Genomic DNA, 7,500 nt, shown 5'->3' on the forward strand with positions numbered 1-7,500 from the left:
CGGAGATCCCCGGCTACCCGTCCGTCCGTCCCTCCCTCCCGCCCCGCCCCGGGGGAGGGCCCGGGGCAGCGCGGGCAGGCGGGGAGCAAAAAAAGGCGCGGGCGCCAAAAAACGTCGGGGTCCCGGGGTGGCGGAGGGGGGCGGCGGCGGGGGCGGCGGCGGGTACACGGCGCCGGGTCCAGGGCGCCGGGTCCAGCCCGTCCCGGGGCGGGGACAGGTGGTGTCGTCCGTCCCCGCCCCCGTAACCTGCTCTGAAGCATCCGCTTCCCGCCGCGGTTCGCCCTCCACCCCCCCGCCGCACACGCAGCTGCCGCTTCCCGCCGCCTCTGCCCCCCGCCCCGGGATCAACCACCCGCCGGGTCCAGCCGGTCCCGGTCCCGGGAACCTGCTCCCGGGGCCAGCCGGAGCCACGCCCCCTCCTCTGACGCTTCCAGCTGCCGCCTCCCCTCCCACCCCCCAAACTCACACTGGCCCTCGCCGGCCCGCCCACCCGCCTACCTGCTTGCCCGCCGCCGCTGGGTGGCGTGCCGGACACTCGCACACAGGTACACAGACAGGGACACAGGGACACAGGCACTCAGGCACACAGGGACACAGGGACACAAGGACACAGGGACACAGGCACTCAGGCACTCAGGCACTCAGGGACACAGGGACACAGGGACACAGGCACTCAGGCACTCAGGGACACAGGGACACAGGGACACAGGGACACAGGCACTCAGGCACACAGGGACACAGGTGGCGGGCCGGAGGCCTCTCTCCACTGTGTGGCAGGGGTCCAAGAGCCACCCCAGCCCAACCCAGAGGGTCTTTTGCACCTCTCTAGAGGCCACCCAGAGACCCCAGGCCGCAGCAGAAGCCTCCCCCGCATGCTCTGCAGGCTTCCGACCCACCCCAGGCCGCACCAGAAGCCTCCCCCGCAAGCTCTGCAGGCTTCCGACCCACCCCTGGCCGCAGCAGAAGCCTCTCCCGCACGCTCTGCAGGCTTCCGACCCACCCCAGGCCGCAGCAGAAGCCTCTCCCGCACGCTCTGCAGGCTTCTCAGCCACCCCAGGCCGCAGCAGAAGCCTCTCCCGCACGCTCTGCAGGCTTCTCAGCCACCCCAGGCCGCACCAGAAGCCTCTCCCGCACGCTCTGCAGGCTTCTCAGCCACCCCAGGCCGCACCAGAAGCCTCCCCCGCACGCTCTGCAGGCTTCTCAGCCACCCCAGGCCGCAGCAGAAGCCTCCCCCGCATGCTCTGCAGGCTTCCGACCCACAACAGGCCGCACCAGAAGCCTCCCCCGCAAGCTCTGCAGGCTTCCGACCCACCCCAGGCCGCAGCAGAAGCCTCTCCCGCACGCTCTGCAGGCTTCCGACCCACCCCAGGCCGCAGCAGAAGCCTCTCCCGCACGCTCTGCAGGCTTCTCAGCCACCCCAGGCCGCAGCAGAAGCCTCTCCCGCACGCTCTGCAGGCTTCTCAGCCACCCCAGGCCGCAGCAGAAGCCTCTCCCGCACGCTCTGCAGGCTTCTCAGCCACCCCAGGCCGCACCAGAAGCCTCTCCCGCACGCTCTTCAGGCTTCTCAGCCACCCCAGGCCGCAGCAGAAGCCTCCCCCGCACGCTCTGCAGGCTTCTCAGCCACCCCAGGCCGCACCAGAAGCCTCCCCCGCACGCTCTGCAGGCTTCCCACCCACCCCAGGCCGCAGCAGAAGCCTCTCCCGCACGCCCTGCAGGCTTCTCAGCCACCCCAGGCCGCAGCAGAAGCCTCTCCCGCACGCTCTGCAGGCTTCTCAGCCACCCCAGGCCGCAGCAGAAGCCTCTCCCGCACGCTCTGCAGGCTTCTCAGCCACCCCAGGCCGCAGCAGAAGCCTCTCCCGCACGCTCTGCAGGCTTCTCAGCCACCCCAGGCCGCACCAGAAGCCTCTCCCGCACGCTCTGCAGGCTTCTCAGCCACCCCAGGCCGCAGCAGAAGCCTCTCCCGCACGCTCTGCAGGCTTCTCAGCCACCCCAGGCCGCAGCAGAAGCCTCTCCCGCACGCTCTGCAGGCTTCTCAGCCACCCCAGGCCCCAACAGAAGCCTCTCCCGCACGCTCTGCAGGCTTCCGACCCACCCCAGGCCGCACCAGAAGCCTCCCCCGCACGCTCTGTAGGCTTCTGACCCACCCCAGGCCCCAACAGAAGCCTCCCCCGCACGCTCTGCAGGCTTCTCAGCCACCCCAGGCCGCAGCAGAAGCCTCTCCCGCACGCTCTGCAGGCTTCTCAGCCACCCCAGGCCGCACCAGAAGCCTCTCCCGCACGCTCTGCAGGCTTCTCAGCCACCCCAGGCCGCAGCAGAAGCCTCTCCCGCACGCTCTGCAGGCTTCCGACCCACCCCAGGCCGCACCAGAAGCCTCCCCCGCACGCTCTGCAGGCTTCTCCGCCACCACAGGCCGCACCAGAGGATCTTTTGCACCTCTCTGGACGCCACCCAGAGACTCCAGGCCGCACCAGAGGCCCCCCCCCCAACCATTTACAGGCTGCAGTGCCAGCCTAGGCCCCGCTGGCAGCCTCCCTTGTCTGCTTTGGAAGGCCTCCCATCCACTCCAGACCTGCCTGGAGGCCTCCCTCGACTGCTCCCGGGGCCCTCGAAGCCACCCTAGGCCTTTCTGGAGGACCTGCTCGACCGCTCGGGCGGCTTCTGACGCACCCTCGGCCATCCGGCGCCCAGCAGCTCCCAGGGCCAGGCACCGGCCTCCCCCTCCGGCCGCCCCTGGGGCCGGGGGTGGCTCGGACTCGGCGCCCCCAACGTGTCGTCCCGTCCCCCCCCGCCCCGCACCGCCGAACATTCGCTGCAGCCGAGGGCTTGCCGCTCGACGCCTACCCCACCCGCCCAGCCCCCCGCTGCGGCCCGGCGCTGCCCCGGCCGCTGCGCCCTGCCTCTCATCGCTCCCCCCACCCGGCAACCGGCCGCCGGGCACGGCAAGTCCCAGGGCAGGGAACAGGTGCTGCCGGGACCCCCGTGCTGGCTGCCGGCTTCCCGGGGCTGCCCCGGGCACGGACAGGTCGCCCCCCCGCCCCGGCGAATGTTCACCGAACCGGCTGCCGGCTGCCTTCGAGCACCCCCCGCCCCCCGCCACTATCGTCCCCCCCGCCCCCCCTCCGCCTCCGCTGCCGCTTCTCCCCGCACCGCCTCCACTGCCTCCCCCCGCCGCCGGCGAACGAGTCGGCGGATCCGTAGGGTGCCGGGAGCCCGAACGGCGAGCGGCTCCGGCTGCTGCCGGGACCGCGGGGATTCGAGCCGGTCCGGCCGCGGCCGGGACCCCGTGCCGGAAGCCGGCATCCCCGGACAGCCCCGGGACGGCCCCGGTCGCCGGCCGGGTGACGTTCACCGAAGCGGCTGCCGGCTGTCTTCGAGCCCCCCCCCCCTCCGCCTCCGCTGCCGCTTCTGCCCGCACCCCCTCCACTGCCTCCCCCCGCCGCCGGCGAACGAGTCGGCGGATCCGTAGGGTGCCGGGAGCCCGAACGGCGAGCGGCTCCGGCTGCTGCCGGGACCGCGGGGATTCGAGCCGGTCCGGCCGCGGCCGGGACCCCGTGCCGGAAGCCGGCATCCCGGGACGGCCCCGGGACGGCCCCGGTCGCCGGCCGGGTGACGTTCAGCGAAGCGGCTGCCGCCAGTCTTTGGGCCTCCCCCGTGCCGGGGCCGCGGGGATTCGAGCCGGTCCGGCCGCGGCCGGGATCCCGGGCCGGACGATGGCTTCCCGGGCCGGTCCCGGTCGCCTCCCGGGTGACGTTCACCGAAGCGGCTGCCGGCTGTCTTCGAGCCCCCCCCCCCCCCTCCGCCTCCGCTGCCGCTTCTGCCCGCACCCCCTCCACTGCCTCCCCCCGCCGCCGGCGAACGAGTCGCCGGATCTGTAGGGTGCCGGGAGCCCGAACGGCGAGCGGCTCCGGCTGCTGCCGGGACCGCGGGGATTCGAGCCGCTCCGGCCGCGGCCGGGACCCCGTGCCGGAAGCCGGCATCCCCGGACAGCCCCGGGACGGCCCCGGTCGCCCGCCGGGTGACGTTCACCGAAGCGGCTGCCGGCTGTCTTCGAGCCCCCCCCCCTCCGCCTCCGCTGCCGCTTCTGCCCGCACCCCCTCCACTGCCTCCCCCCGCCGCCGGCGAACGAGTCGGCGGATCCGTAGGGTGCCGGGAGCCCGAACGGCGAGCGGCTCCGGCTGCTGCCGGGACCGCGGGGATTCGAGCCGGTCCGGCCGCGGCCGGGACCCCGTGCCGGAAGCCGGCATCCCGGGACGGCCCCGGGACGGCCCCGGTCGCCGGCCGGGTGACGTTCAGCGAAGCGGCTGCCGCCAGTCTTTGGGCCTCCCCCTTGCCGGGGCCGCGGGGATTCGAGCCGGTCCGGCCGCGGCCGGGATCCCGGGCCGGACGATGGCTTCCCGGGCCGGTCCCGGTCGCCTCCCGGGTGACGTTCACCGAAGCGGCTGCCGGCTGTCTTCGAGCCCCCCCCCCCCCTCCGCCTCCGCTGCCGCTTCTCCCCGCACCCCCTCCACTGCCTCCCCCCGCCGCCGGCGAACGAGTCGCCGGATCTGTAGGGTGCCGGGAGCCCGAACGGCGAGCGGCTCCGGCTGCTGCCGGGACCGCGGGGATTCGAGCCGGTCCGGCCGCGGCCGGGACCCCGTGCCGGAAGCCGGCATCCCCGGACAGCCCCGGGACGGCCCCGGTCGCCGGCCGGGTGACGTTCACCAAAGCGGCTGCCGGCTGTCTTCGAGCCCCCCCCCCCCTCCGCCTCCGCTGCCGCTTCTGCCCGCACCCCCTCCACTGCCTCCCCCCGCAGCCGGCGAACGAGTCGGCGGATCCATACCGTCCCGAGAGCCCGAGGCGGCGGCACCCAGTGCGGGTCCGGCCGAGGCCGGGACCCCGTGCCTGTCGCAGGCTTCCCGGGACGGCCCCGGAACGGCCGCGGTCGCCGGCCGGGTGACGTTCTCCGAAGCGGCTGCCGGCTGTCTTCGAGCCCCCCCCCCCCCTCCGCCTCCGCTGCCGCTTCTGCCCGCACCTCCTTCACTGCCTCCCCCCGCCGCCGGCGAACGAGTCGGCGGATCCGTAGGGTGCCGGGAGCCCGAACGGCGAGCGGCTCCGGCTGCTGCCGGGACCGCGGGGATTCGAGCCGGTCCGGCCGCGGCCGGGACCCCGTGCCGGAAGCCGGCATCCCGGGACGGCCCCGGGACGGCCCCGGTCGCCGGCCGGGTGACGTTCAGCGGAGCGGCTGCCGCCAGTCTTTGGGCCTCCCCCGTGCCGGGGCCGCGGGGCTTCGAGCCGGTCCGGCCGCGGCCGGGATCCGGGGCCGGACGATGGCTTCCCGGGCCGGTCCCGGTCGCCTCCCGGGTGACGTTCACCGAAGCGGCTGACGGCTGTCTTCGAGCCCCCCCCCCCCCCTCCGCCTCCGCGGCCGCTTCTGCCCGCACCCCCTCCACTGCCTCCCCCCGCCGCCCGCGAACGAGTCGCCGGATCTGTAGGGTGCCGGGAGCCCGAACGGCGAGCGGCTCCGGCTGCTGCCGGGACCGCGGGGATTCGAGCCGGTCCGGCCGCGGCCGGGACCCCGTGCCGGAAGCCGGCATCCCCGGACAGCCCCGGGACGGCCCCGGTCGCCGGCCGGGTGACGTTCACCAAAGCGGCTGCCGGCTGTCTTCGAGCCCCCCCCCCCCTCCGCCTCCGCTGCCGCTTCTCCCCGCACCCCCTCCACTGCCTCCCCCCGCCGCCGGCGAACGAGTCGGCGGATCCATACCGTCCCGAGAGCCCGAGGCGGCGGCACCCAGTGCGGGTCCGGCCGAGGCCGGGACCCCGTGCCTGTCGCAGGCTTCCCGGGACGGCCCCGGAACGGCCGCGGTCGCCGGCCGGGTGACGTTCTCCGAAGCGGCTGCCGGCTGTCTTCGAGCCCCCCCCCCCCCTCCGCCTCCGCTGCCGCTTCTGCCCGCACCTCCTTCACTGCCTCCCCCCGCCGCCGGCGAACGAGTCGCCGGATCCGTAGGGTGCCGGGAGCCCGAACGGCGAGCGGCTCCGGCTGCTGCCGGGACCGCGGGGATTCGAGCCGCTCCGGCCGCGGCCGGGACCCAGTGCCGGATGCCGGCATCCCGGGACGGCCCCGGGACGGCCCCGGTCGCCGGCCGGGTGACGTTCAGCGAAGCGGCTGCCGCCAGTCTTTGGGCCTCCCCCGTGCCGGGGCCGCGGGGCTTCGAGTCGGTCCGGCCGCGGCTGGGACCCCGTGCCTGTCGCAGGCTTCCCGGGACGGCCCCGGAACGGCCGCGGTCGCCGGCCGGGTGACGTTCACCGAGGCGACTGCCGGCTGTCTTCGAGCCCCCCCCCCCCCTGCCGGAGCCGCGGGGATACGAGCCGGTCCGGCCGCGGCCGGGACCCCGTGCCGGAAGCCGGCATCCCGGGACGGCCCCGGGACGGCCCCGATCGCCTCCTGGGTGACGTTCACCGAAGCGGCTGCCGGCTGTCTTCGAGCCCCCCCCCCTCCGCCTCCGCTGCCGCTTCTCCCCGCACCCCCTCCACTGCCTCCCCCCGCCGCCCGCGAACGAGTCGCCGGATCTGTAGGGGGCCGGGAGCCCGAGGCGGCGAGCGGCTCCGGCTGCTGCCGGGACCGCGAGGCTTCGAGCCGGTCCGGCCGCGGCCGGGATCTCGTGCCGAACGTCGTCTTCCCGGGACGGTCCCGGGAGGGCCCCAGTCTCCTCCCGGGTGACGTTCACCGAAGCGGCTGCCGGCTGTCTTCGAGCCCCCACCCCTGCCGTGGCCGCGGGGATTCGCCCCGGTCCGGCAGCTGACGGTTCCCTGTGTCGGACGCCGGCTTCCCGGGACTGCCCCGGGACAGCCCCGGTCGCCTCCCGGGTGACGTTCACCGAAGCTGCTGCCGCCTGTCTTTGTCCCCCCCCCCCGTGCTCTCCCTCAGGCGGGAGGTAGACGTGCTCTCCCTCGGCGAGTAGACGTGCTCTCCCTCGGCGAGTAGACGTGCTCTCCCTCGGCGAGTAGACGTGCTCTCCCTGGGCGAGTAGACGTGCTCTCCCTGGGCGAGTAGACGTGCTCTCCCTGGGCGAGTAGACGTGCTCTCCCTGGGCGAGTAGACGTGCTCTCCCTGGGCGAGTAGACGTGCTCTCCCTGGGCGAGTAGACGTGCTCTCCCTGGGCGAGTAGACGTGCTCTCCGCGGAGATCGCGCTTGTCGCCAAGGGGTCGCTGTTGCGCTCTGCCTCCGCCTACGTCATCGTACAAGCCGGCGTGATTTCTGCGACCTGCCGCTGGGCGGAGGTCGGCTGGTTGTGCGCTCGCGGAGCTGACGGCCCTCCAGTTCCGTATATGAGGGAACGAGTGACGCCGAGCACTCCCAGGGCAGCGCTGCCGAGCGGCTGCTCCAAGCCACCCGCCAGGCGGCTGGGCAGGGGTCCGTCTGGCTTCTCGGTGGCTTTCGCCCGGGTCAGAGAGGGGACCCGCGGGGCCGAACAAAGGCGCGGCGGTTTGGAGCGGCCGCTGGCGCACCCTCAGCGGTGTTG

This window comes from Melanerpes formicivorus, unplaced genomic scaffold (assembly GCF_026170545.1).
Source record: "Melanerpes formicivorus ecotype bairdi unplaced genomic scaffold, bMelFor1.0.p_v2 SCAF_294, whole genome shotgun sequence".
Lineage (NCBI taxonomy): Eukaryota > Metazoa > Chordata > Aves > Piciformes > Picidae > Melanerpes > Melanerpes formicivorus.